Here is a 12,232-nt window from a genome sequence, read left to right as displayed (position 1 = left end):
TATTAGTTTTAGATAAAAAAAAACATAAAAAAAAATACATATGTGCTATTTTAGTTTTTTTAATATTTTGAATTTGCTTTTTATTTTTGCTTTTATAGTTGATTTTTTTAGAAACGTTGTTGTCCTCTTGTAATTGTTAATAGTTTTAGATCATTTTTTGAACTATTTAGTTGGATTTTATTTTAGTTTTTATCTCCCTTTTTAATTGTAATTTTTTATTTTTTTAAATAATCCAAATTTTCGTTTAGTTATTTTCCTTCTTTTCATCCAGTAACTCTGCTTTTATGTCAGATATGAGCATTAAAAATACTAATTGTATGGGATGATCTGAGAAAAAAAAATTATATCATATTATTTTGAACAATATCTACCAATTCTTATACTTTGGTGCTACTGCTTTTTGTTAATACCTTACAGATCACTTATAATTAATTACACAGCTTTGGAAACAAGGTTTATTTTATATATATATTTTAGACAAAAACAGCTCTGAACATGACATGTTTTTAAACAATTGTCTGATATTAATGTCCTATTTTTTTATTGCTATTTAAAAAATGGTTTGTGAAACTTCACATTACATACATATATCCAAACATTGAATATATTGAGCACCTCACACACACACGGTCAGCCCGTCTGAAAACACATCCCAGATCGATCTCACACAATTACTTCCACTGACATAAACTGTCCTCACAATGACAGCCGTTCCAGCTTCCACATTCCTGCCGACTGCGTGCCAAATACAACGTCCACAGAGCTCCACCTCAAAGCAGTTTCACATCTATTTCTGTGCGGCATATAAACGCGTACGCATTCTTCCCGCCACGCTGAATGGCTCTTTGAGAGGGTTTAGCTTGTGCCAACAGCAAGGAGGTCAGCGAGGTGAAGGCAGCGGGTCACTGAGTTCAACAACCCAGCTGATAATCAGCAGATAACCGCACACAGAGCTGCATTATCAAGCAGATCTGCGTCCTCTGCCCCCCACAGTGTCCCAACCACATCCTGAAATGATCTGTGTGCTCTCTGAAAGACCTCAAGCGCTCTAATTTTCAAAAGAAGAAGCCAAAGAAGCAGTTTTACAGCAACTAGCGACGATTGGTCAGAAGAATGAACAGGTTTCTTCATGGCAGCTGTTAATGTGTAACCTGTAGTATCTCCAGCCGTCCCGTGTGGACTGAACCTGTGCTATCTCAGACCAGGGTGGGGTTAGAGACGTGATATGTGTGGTATGTTAATGATTTTCACATAACTGTGTCTCAAGACGGCGGGTAAAGACTCATTGCGTTGTAACTCAACTCTGTTGTGTAGAGTCAGAACCTGAAAACGTCATTCACAGCACATTTTACTTCCATAATGCCACATAGTTTTTAATGAATTTGGACATTTTACAAGAAAACATGCAGGGATTGATTAGGTTTATTCCATCAGGCGGTTGAACAATAAGAGGCAGTGGGACGTCAGTCAAAAAATAAAATTGTTTCATACTATGAAGGTGAACATTTATTTATTTTGGAATAACACACACTAATAAATTCTGAACAATAGGAACAGGAATGATTTAAAGTAAATAGGGTCAGATTTAGGAATGCACAATACCATATCACTTGTTGTCCATTTATTTTATTTTATTTTATTATTTTTTTATTATTATTATTTTTTATTATTATTAGTTTAGTTTAGTTTAGTTTAAATTCAATATTTCCCAGTGGTTAATACTGAACAGGGCATGCTCCTTTATTAGTGTTATTTTAGTATCATTGTACTTTTTGTTAATATTTTGAATTAGAGTTTTATTTTAATTGCATTTTAATTATTTTTTGTCTTTTTTATGATCTATTTATATTTCTTTATAGTGTTTATAAAGTGTTATTTCATATCATTTTAGTCATTTTAGCTACTGCAAAGTAAATAAAAAAGAGACATGTTGTCTTTGGAACTAGCTGAAATAATAAAAAAAAATAATTATATATATATATATATATATATATATATATATATATATATATATATATATATATATATATATATATATATATATATATATATATTATTTCAGATAAAGTTTTAGTTAAATTAATCACCCTGCTGCCAATTTATATATTTTGTTAGCCATCAGCTAACAATCAAAGCTAATTAGACAATAAACACTAGTCATTTACAACACTTATTATAATTTAACATTTAAATATTGAAAATAAAAATACACCTTTTATGCTTTTTATTATAATATTATGATCTTAATTGTTTTAATGTTATTAATTTAAAGTATCATTTTATTTAATATTGGCATTTTAAAATTAGCCATTTGTTGGTTATTGCCTACAACGCTAAATTAATAATCTGTGTGAGCCAGAGTTAAAATATCAGTGCATCTTCTGTTTTCGTATCACGTTTGTATAATAGCTGCCATGAGCATCAAGCTATTAAAATAACTTTTCTAAAGACTACAGTAATATGTAATATGAAGTGCTGTGTGTTTCTTGTGATGGAGAAGAGGGAGCTCGGCCCTGCTCCTGGTTATCAGTCTTCCTGCGGTTCAGTTTCCTGCTAACACACACCCACCTGGGATTTTCCAGTGAACTCCAAGACCTTTATTAGCAGGTGTGTTTGATTAAAGCTGGCCCTCAGAAGGTAAGGCCTCCAGAGAGTTTGGAAATCATTTATAATGTGCGCTCAAGTCATTTTGGATGTAAACACGTTGACCAATTCAACATTTCTTTCTCTCTCTTTCACTTCCAGATGAAGGATAAATTTGGAGCGCGAGAGCAACAAAGTGAAGAACATGTGCGCATGTGCACGATGCATGCAATATCATGCATAATGCACATTTAAAATGCTTATTTGTGAAGGATGGGAAATTGTGGTTGTGCAAAGCTGTTGTTGCTAAATGAATGCACACAAACTCAATTGCGTACAGTTAAGAAGATTCACAATGAGATCTTATGATCAAATACCAATAACAGTAGCTTCTGCATCAGTCCTGAGCTCCCACACGGATCGGTCAGGAGAGCTCCTCGCGCTGGTTACGGCTCCATGTGTAAACCATTACTAGTCCATGCCTAAGGCCAGCTGCAATAAATCATCAGCTTTAATTAGCCCCCCAAACAGTCCACGTCTGACCCCCCTCACGTCTCCGAGAGACTGTTCGGGAACGGTTTGATCCAGCCGGTTTGAGGAAAAGTGTTTGTTTTTGTGCTGAAAGGTACTGGTTGATAAATGGCTCTGATGCGTGAGATTATGATTTAATGTTGATTCAATGAATCACATGTGAATAAAAGTTTTTAAAGCTGAAGATGAATGGCCACCAACTTCTGAATGCATGTTCACATGATGATTTCTGTATCAGAGGTTGCAGAGTTCACTTTATGTTACGTGAAATATAAAGCCGTAAACAGTAAAAGTTGTGATTTCGGATGCTAAACCTAATGTTTGTGTTCGTCTTGACAAGAATTCATTGGCTATATTACAAGACGTCTTGCATTATTTAAGAAATCAACTCATTTGAACTGACAAAACACACTGGTTTTAGTTAAGACTGTTACTAAGACTAAGTCATAATCTTTCTTCTCAATTGCGGCGCACATGTGCTGACTAGCAAACGTAAATATTAGCATCAGACGCTACGAGGGCTGCGCTACATCTTTCCAGCTTTATACATCTCAGGTTTTGTTATGTCTAGATCGTATTTAAACTCTGCATTTGTTTGTTCACCTCAGAAAACCTCTGAATGAACTCAGCGGTTTGTGTCGAGGGGAGTTCTGTCACTATAGAGGTGCTGGGCTGAGACGGAGCCAAGCGGTAACGCTCAAATGTGAAGTTTTGGGAGAGGGTGTTGCTCTGCCCCATGCAGACTTCCCCACCCCACCGTGGGTTTGGCAGGGCTTTAAAAGGCAGCATTGTCCGTGTCCCGCCACCCCCTCGCTCCTCTCCCCTGCAGAGTAAACATGGGCCGCAGAAGCTGAAGGAGAGCATTTGGAACGGGACGCTGGCTTCCACATGGTGCGCCCGCCGCTGAATGAAATGTTTGTGCCTCTGCTGTGACCCCGGTGGCCAGAGGCCTCTACACCCCCTGCGGAAGTCACCAAATATGCCATTTCCTGGGTAGAGGCGATGTGGGCAAGGAATGGGGTCAGGATGAGGCAGGGTCAATGGGAGGGTATGGGTTTCACTGGCCCTGTGAGGTCAAACCTCTGAGCTGATCCTAATTAACCCAAGATTTCAGAACGCCACGGGTCACAACATGCTCAGCGTGATCTATTTCTACTCTGGGCTCATGTCGAATGATCGTTTTTGATGAACACCACTGCAACTGAATTACAAGTGGGAAGTTTTATGTCAGAAGCTTTTTTGTAAATGTACGGTTCAGTTTGGCGTTATTATTTTTAAGTACAACTTCAAAAAATAGTATTCGTTAATTAAAATAATACAGTTTTGCATTCCGTCTTGGCTACTCACTGGAGTAGCTCAAGTACTAAAATTACTAAAACTTAAACATAAATTATTTAAGATAAATACAAATATTATTATTAGTTGAAAAATGAGAAATGTTTCCTTGGCAAGCAAAAAAAAAAAAAAAAAAAAAAAAAGTTTAAGAACTATTACTGAAACTAAAATATACATTACACCTAAATAGAAATATTTGAAACAAATTGACAAACACCTAACTTAATCTTTATCAGATCTCAAAATCAATTTTAAATTGTTTTAAACACTTTTGCTTATAATATTGTGATGTCAAAATTCCCTAGCACTTAAAACTATTGTTTAATTGAATTTAATTAATTACAAATTTTTTATACAAAATGTAATAGAGTTTTAAATTCAGAAAATTTTGAAATACAATTTAAACAAATAAAGGATTTTTTCAAATATAAATTATCAATAGAAATAATGAAAAACAAATATTGCCTGAAAAATATAAATGTTTCCCTGCCAACAAACAAGTATTAAATAACTAAAATTAAAAGTTAAATATAAATTAAATCCTAAATAGAAATATTAGAAAAATACCTAATAAAAATAGCAAATGCACATAAAAACTACAAACATTTTAAGCTGCAGTCCATAACTTTTTTTGGTTACAATTATCCAATATACATTTTTGGATTGTAATCCAGAAAGGATTATGTGATAGGTAAATTAAATTATATTTCAGTTTTAAATTCCCATCTGATTACAGTTAGCCTACTTGGGATTACACAAGTTTTGTATTTAAAAGAGAACCAGTTTGAAGACAAAATAATAATTCGCTTTTTGGTTTTTTAAAAATAATTCCTTCATATGAAATTAGATACTACAGAAATTTAAATCTATATGTAACGCTCATGCACACTACATACAATGCTGATGTTGTTAACATTAACCATTTGAGAAAAAAAGTATAACAGTAATAATAATTTGCATGGTTTGATGTACTTGTTCAGATGACAATATACAGTAAAATTTATTATTTGGGTCTTATATTCCAAGACTCCAAGGCTAGAAAACATTAGATTAATCTGTGCTGGAAGCTTGCCGGAGCTCAACCCACGCAAGAAACACAATTCTGCAAATAACTGAATTACAGGCATTTAAAAAGAGATGGCGACAGAGAGGGAAAACTTAAGAGATTGCGGCTTTAAGAGGGGTCATCGGATGCAAAGTTCACTTTTACATGTTGTTTGAACACAACCACCCTAAAATGATTTTAAAAAATCCACCCAGTGCTTTTAAAAAAAAAATCTTGATAAATCCAAACCACTTTCTCATATCAAGCCGATCTGATATTCTGCACAGGCCCCTCCCACAATTGTTGATTGATAGATTGACAGTGTTTGGTTTTAGCACAGACTGAGGGAGCTGTAGACAGTCTACCATTGTTTCGATGCTGGAGCGGTTGTAGACAAGAATGACTCCTAAGAGATTGAGGTGTTCTGTTGTTGAATGTAATAATGAAAATAGCAGTTGTTATTTACTCCCGACATCTGAGCCGCAGAAGACGCAGTGGATTATGTTTGTTTTTGAAGGGAACGTACCCCTGATCTACCTAAATGTGTCTATGTTTACGCTGATCATTCGTGACTCAGCTTCACTCAGCTTCACCTCCAGAAGAAGTGAGTATTAAGTTTTTTTTTTATGAATCTTTGCAAATCGCCTTTCCTGATAATGTGCTTGTTAGCAAGATTCACAATGAATGCAGCTAAAGTAAACAGTCTCTCTGAGAGCAGCTCAGAAGAGAGGGGCGGGGTCAGCCGAGATCATTAACATTTAAAGGAACATGCAAGATAAAGGCTTGCTATGAACAGAGCTGTTTTTGACAGGGTAAAAGTGTTTTATTTTACACTACCATTGAGAAATTTTAACCAAAGTATATTATAGACTTTTCATTAGGAACTTAAATCATACACCCGTCGCAATGCGACACATGGCGCAGCGCAACTGAGTTTGCTAGTTTCAGTCCGGCGCTGTTTGCATTTCCCCATCCAGTGCCACGTCATTTAATTAACAAATGCATTTGCGCTCATTTGCGCCCCCATGGGCGTGCTGGTCTAAAAAAGAGATGTGTTCAGGCGCATTGCTGGTGCAATGCTATTTTAAGGAGCTGAAAATAGACTGCGCCATACGCCAACGCAAACCTGGTCTAAAGTCTAGCGCAATGTTTTTTCTTTGTTATCTAAAGAGTATACACGCTGCTTACTAAACACAGGGACGCACAGCAGGACACAAACATGCCAAATATTAAAAATTAAAGGATTGCAATGCATAATAATTTTTTGTAGGCTAATTAAATATAAAAATGCCTACATGTCATTAATGATAGTCAATGCATGTATCAATCTATTTGCTCACACACGAACAGCTCCGTTTCATCACAGAGATGCCTTCTGTCTTTGTGCTAGCCAAATTCCAAAGTGGATTTGGACACACCCTGAGTGCACCTGTGCCGTGCGCTTTACACTTTGCATTAAGATCGTAAAATAGGTTAAAATAAGTCTCATATCAAACTGAAAAATGAGCATCCGGTGATATCAAATTTGAAGTTAATTCAAAAAAATGTATGATTAAATACTTATACTAAATACTAATATTATAATAACACTGATTTAGCTTGTTATGCACTGTGATACAGCAATGAGGTGATAAGATGACGTAACCAAACTCCATATCCAATCATCCTCTGTGGCTCCAAAATGTGGATAGAAAAATAATGCATCAATTGTGCACTAAATGCATATCCTTTGATTTTCATTTTGTTGCAAAAATGTAAGTTTGAGCTTCCCAGGAGGGATTGAGGCTGTACTCGATGGTGAATGGTGGCCGGTTTGCGAATGTGTGTTTTATGAGCCAGCTGTTGGGTGCGAGTGTGAAGCGCATGTGTTTTTGAGTGTGAGTTTTCCTTTGTACTGAGCTGTGGGTGTAACTCTATATTCCCAGTGCTTTGGCCCTGGGAGGTCGTCTGCAGGAGAGCTCTTTACCCCTGCAAACACACACAAACCAGATTGGACTCATATTCTGACATACAAAAAACTTTGACCGAGGTCTCTAACATCACAAATACAAGTAGAAACGTGTTTGAGATCCGTTCTCTCATCACTGCCACAACAATGTTGGAAGAAAAATGGACCTGCAGGTGTTCAAGGACTCTGGCTCACCCTCCCTCAGATATATTGTGCATAAAGAAAGAAAGCATCGCCGTCTAAGTGTTTGTGGTATTAATTGAACTGCAAAAAAATGAAATTGGCTGAAATGTGATTCTCAAACATTAGCTTTGTATTAGACAAGTTACGAAGAATTTCAGTGGCTTGGTTTTGTTGTCTTAGCACAACAATTAACCTGCTAGACTTTTCAGAGATTGCACTTTACGCACTGAAAAATTGTTTTTTTCTTATGAAGTGCAACTTCAAAATGAGTTTATTTAACTCTTAAAGGTTCATTATGTAATATTGACAGCAAGTGGTAGAAATGGAGTCCAAATTTATAATACCGGAGAGCGTTGTTTCTCTCGCCGCGTCAGACGTGACACTCACATGGGTTGCCAGATTGAGGACACGCAACAGGAACAGGTGAAGAGCCCTACACTGTACGTTGATGAGTTGATTTATCCGTATTTGATGCATCTGTGTATAGATCTTTTTAGATGAATGCCAAAGCTTTTTGGGTCAAGTTGAATCTGCGATCTCTGACCCAATTCATTTGCTGGCTTCTGTGGCTGTGATACACAGTTTTTTTTTCACAAACTGGCAACCCACAGTATCTGAATACTATTGGCTAAACTGCACACAGACCAAAACAAAAACAGACATTCAGACACAGTAGAATAACAGTCTGTATCATTGTCTTTCGGAGATACAATGTAAACTCGCAAGTTTTCTAAATATCTGACATATGGTGATATTTGTGTGCTTTAGTACAGTCAAATTGGCACTACACAACAGGACAACATATATTAGTAAACACCCTAATATGACATACAGAATAAGCTTTTTAAATAGTGTAAATAATTTAAATACATTTTTAGAAAGAACACTTAAATTCCCAGCAGCTGAATTATTATACGTGTAATTTAGTGGAAAAGTGTCTGGATCTGATCTGTATACATAAGGCTACCCACACACTAATTCCATGTCTGCATTGGCATTAGTACCGCTGCATTTTGGCTGGATTTAATGAGCATGTGGCCAGCTGGTTGAAATGTTGGTTGTAAATGCAGGCGGTCAGCTGGTCATGTTTTTTAGTCATCTGTATGTGTCTGCAATAATGAGTTTTCATGAGCGACCGACCACCTGCAGGTGATGAAACCTGCTGAAATTCTACACCGCTGCTAAAAAAAAAAAAAAAAAACACACCCTTCCTCAGAGATGTCCTGCACCTGAAGGGCTGTGTCTGGACCTGCTAGATGGTCTGGCTTGGGGGTTTAGTTTGGCCATTCACAGGGCTGCAAACAAACTGCCATTTGTTTAAGCAGATTTTTAGACTCTGAGGCTACAAATAATGAATTATTTAACAGCAAATGTCAACACTCTTAAAAATAACGGTTTCTAAAAGAGCCTTAGAGCTCAATGCCAAGGACGACTCTTTTTAAATACTCAAGATTTTGCCATAGACTTATAGACTGCCATTGAATATAATTCCTCCAAAAATGATTATTATTTCACCATTTACTCGCTTTCATTCTATTCCAAAACTGTACGATTGTTTTTGGCTGAAATGTTCCTTAAGTCTATTGCAAAATCTAAAAAAAAAGAAAAACAGTTCAACAACACATGATATTTTGTCTCGTAACTGAATGCAATGCACCACTTTAAATGTTTCAAACTGCAAAACAGATTCGAGAGACACTTTGGAAACTGATGTTTATCTGTGAGTGACAACCTGTGACTTTTATTTTGCTTTTTTTGTCCTTAACGAAACTCGACTGCACTAGTCACTATAATATGCTTTAGTTACATGGGGAAAAAATCTGTCAACATTCAAAATTTCTTCTTTTGTGTTTGCTTTATTTAAAAAAAATCATAATAATCTAAAAAGGATTTAAAGCATATTGCTATAGAAGACAAATTAATTGATCCTTTAAAATACTTTCTGTATATGAGTATCATCTTTTCTTCTAATGCATGATACCAAGAACCGATAATGTATACAATATAATGTATTTATTATTTTTAATTATTATCTCCAATATAGCAACTCTAGAACCCTAAAGAGAAAAGCATAAGGCAGCCCTGCATCTTAAAAGCAAAGGTTCCAATTAGAACAGCTGAACATTCCAATGACATTTATTTATAAAAAAAACAAAAACAAAAAAAAAACATTAATTCTCTAGTTCGTTGGAAAACTTCTTTGTTCAGGTGCTTTAAACAACTTAGAAAACAAAACATGTATTTGAAGAGCCTATTATAAAATGAAAATAGCTATTCAAGATAAAGCCAAAAAGGTGCTGGGACGAATCCTTGAGGAACCTTTAAGAGGTTTTATCGCTTCTACCATATTTCTCTCTCTCCTTTCCTGACCTTCCCTGCGGCAGACTGACCCCACCTCTCCTGACGCACATACACCCAAACCATAGTACCCCTCCTCCCCTGGCACAAACACATAACACCGTCCCGAAGCTGAGAGATTTTTTCCTGCCGCCTTCTCAGACAGGAAACCTCAGTTTCCACTCCGCCTCCACAGGGCCCCTCTCTCGCTTTCCTTTCTCTCTCTCCATCTCCCTCCTTGGATTTTCTTCTACCACCCCTGCTGTTTTCCCATCATCTCTCTCTCTCTCCCTGAAAGTGTTTCTTTCTCCATACGGTTCACGGGGTGCACAAACGGATGGCCCCTTTCTCTCCCCACCTTTTTATTTTCGCCAAACATGCAATCGATCTGTTTCCCTCAAAGGAGCTCCCGCTAATGGAGCCTGAAATCTGTGGTGTGCGCCACTTTTTTTTTTTTTCGTTTCAAGTCCTCCACAGCTTCTTCCTGTAAAAAACGCTTTGAGAAACTTACACAACGTTATGTAATTACCTAAAACGGAGCAGGAGGGAGAAACCAAGAACGGATGAAGGATGGAAAAATGATGAGGAGAGAGCCACATAAATCGTGAAGGGTTCTGAGGCGAGCGTCAGCGGGGGGAGATCTGCCAAGCTGCGAAAGTGGTCCAATTTCTAAAAAAGTGTGAGAGAAAGGAAAAAAACTAGGAGAAGAGAAGAGAAAAAAATGCAAAACAGAGAGAAATGCTCTGTTCCTAAACCTAGTGAGCTGCCTTGCTGTCTATTCCCTACACAGGCAGCAGCTTTCTAAGAAAGCATCCTTAGTGAAGCAAAATACCATAAATAAATGATTAAGAGCAAAAGCAGCTACTTTAAATAATGCTCCTCATGCTAAGCAGGCCTACTCATGAGACTGAATCTGTTAGCATGTCGCTAAGCTAACCATGTGGTAGGCCTACTCTAGAAGAAACTAAAAAAGACCAGCTTTAACCAGGCTAAGGTGCAGCAAAATATCATTAATTACTGATTTACAACATTGGAAGTAATGTTCAAGTGCTCAAGAGATTCAGTTTACAGTTGAATCCAATAGATTTGGCTGCAGTGCATTCTGAGATTGCCTTATTTACAAAGGTCTCATACAATGCAGCCTTAGAAGGCAGCATAATATCATTGCCTATATTTTGTACCAGAGTAACCAGACTTCATGTTCAGAGGTGTATATGATGCCTTAAATGCTGTCTAAGCAGGAAGCTCGCTAGGTTTTGGAAGGGAGTTCAAGAGCGCGGGAGGGAAGCAAGCGAGGTGAAGGACTGCAATGGGAAGATTCTTGCCAGCCTTCTGATGGCTCTCGGCCAGAAATCTCAGACACTAAGGAATTCCTCGCAGAGGGTTGGAAAAGAGAGAAGGAGGGAGAGAAAGACAGAGAGAAATGCATGTGGGAAGAGAGCGCGACCTGGGAAAGACCCAAAACAACCAAAAAAGAAGCAATTAAACACCGCTTATGCCAACCAGACAATCCTAAATGCCACTGTACTGTTGTTACAGGGCTGACATACCATTAAAAAATTACGATTTCTGAAGCTAATTTATTAAACATCACAACAACGTAGAACTGAAGTGATTCTGCAAACTATCAGCACTCCTGAGAACGGATCTCACGTTAAAATCAGCATGAAATTTCATAATCGGACATATTTCCAAGTCAAAAGCATATGTAAATGAGGTTTGTTTTATTATTTAGAGATCCACTGGATTGTGAAAATGGGCGTGGCTTAACATAATCAGGCCGTTGGAGGGGAGGAGTTAAGTTGTTTTAGAGGTGGAGCAAGTTGTTGTATTTAAGTAATGCATAAAATATTCAAATAAATAATACAAAAGTATGGACTTTTTGGTTCGTTTACAGATTTCTGAACTGCCATTGCTTTGAAAAAGACCTTTTGCATTGCTCAAAAAAATAACAGCATGCAGCAACATGATGGTGAGTAAATGAATGAACAGAATCATCTTCTGTTGGGATGAACTGTTGCATTGAGAAAGTAAATATGCTCAATTGTGATCTATTTTTTTTTCCTTCAGCAGACTAAACGCCACTGGAGCACTGGAGACGTGCGAGGAGTAGGCACAGAATGAGACAGACGCTGACAGTTTTACACTCTTTATTTATCGTTCCTGCAGTAAACAGAGCCGAGGGTGGGATTACGAAACACAAGCTGACCTGACGTGACTCGAGGTCTGAGCTCAAGGGTGGATGAAGGGTCACGCTTGGGGGTTTTGTG

The sequence above is a fragment of the Carassius auratus genome, linkage group LG28B (assembly GCF_003368295.1).
Source record: "Carassius auratus strain Wakin linkage group LG28B, ASM336829v1, whole genome shotgun sequence".
NCBI lineage: Eukaryota > Metazoa > Chordata > Actinopteri > Cypriniformes > Cyprinidae > Carassius > Carassius auratus.
This window is presented reverse-complemented; position numbering follows the sequence as displayed.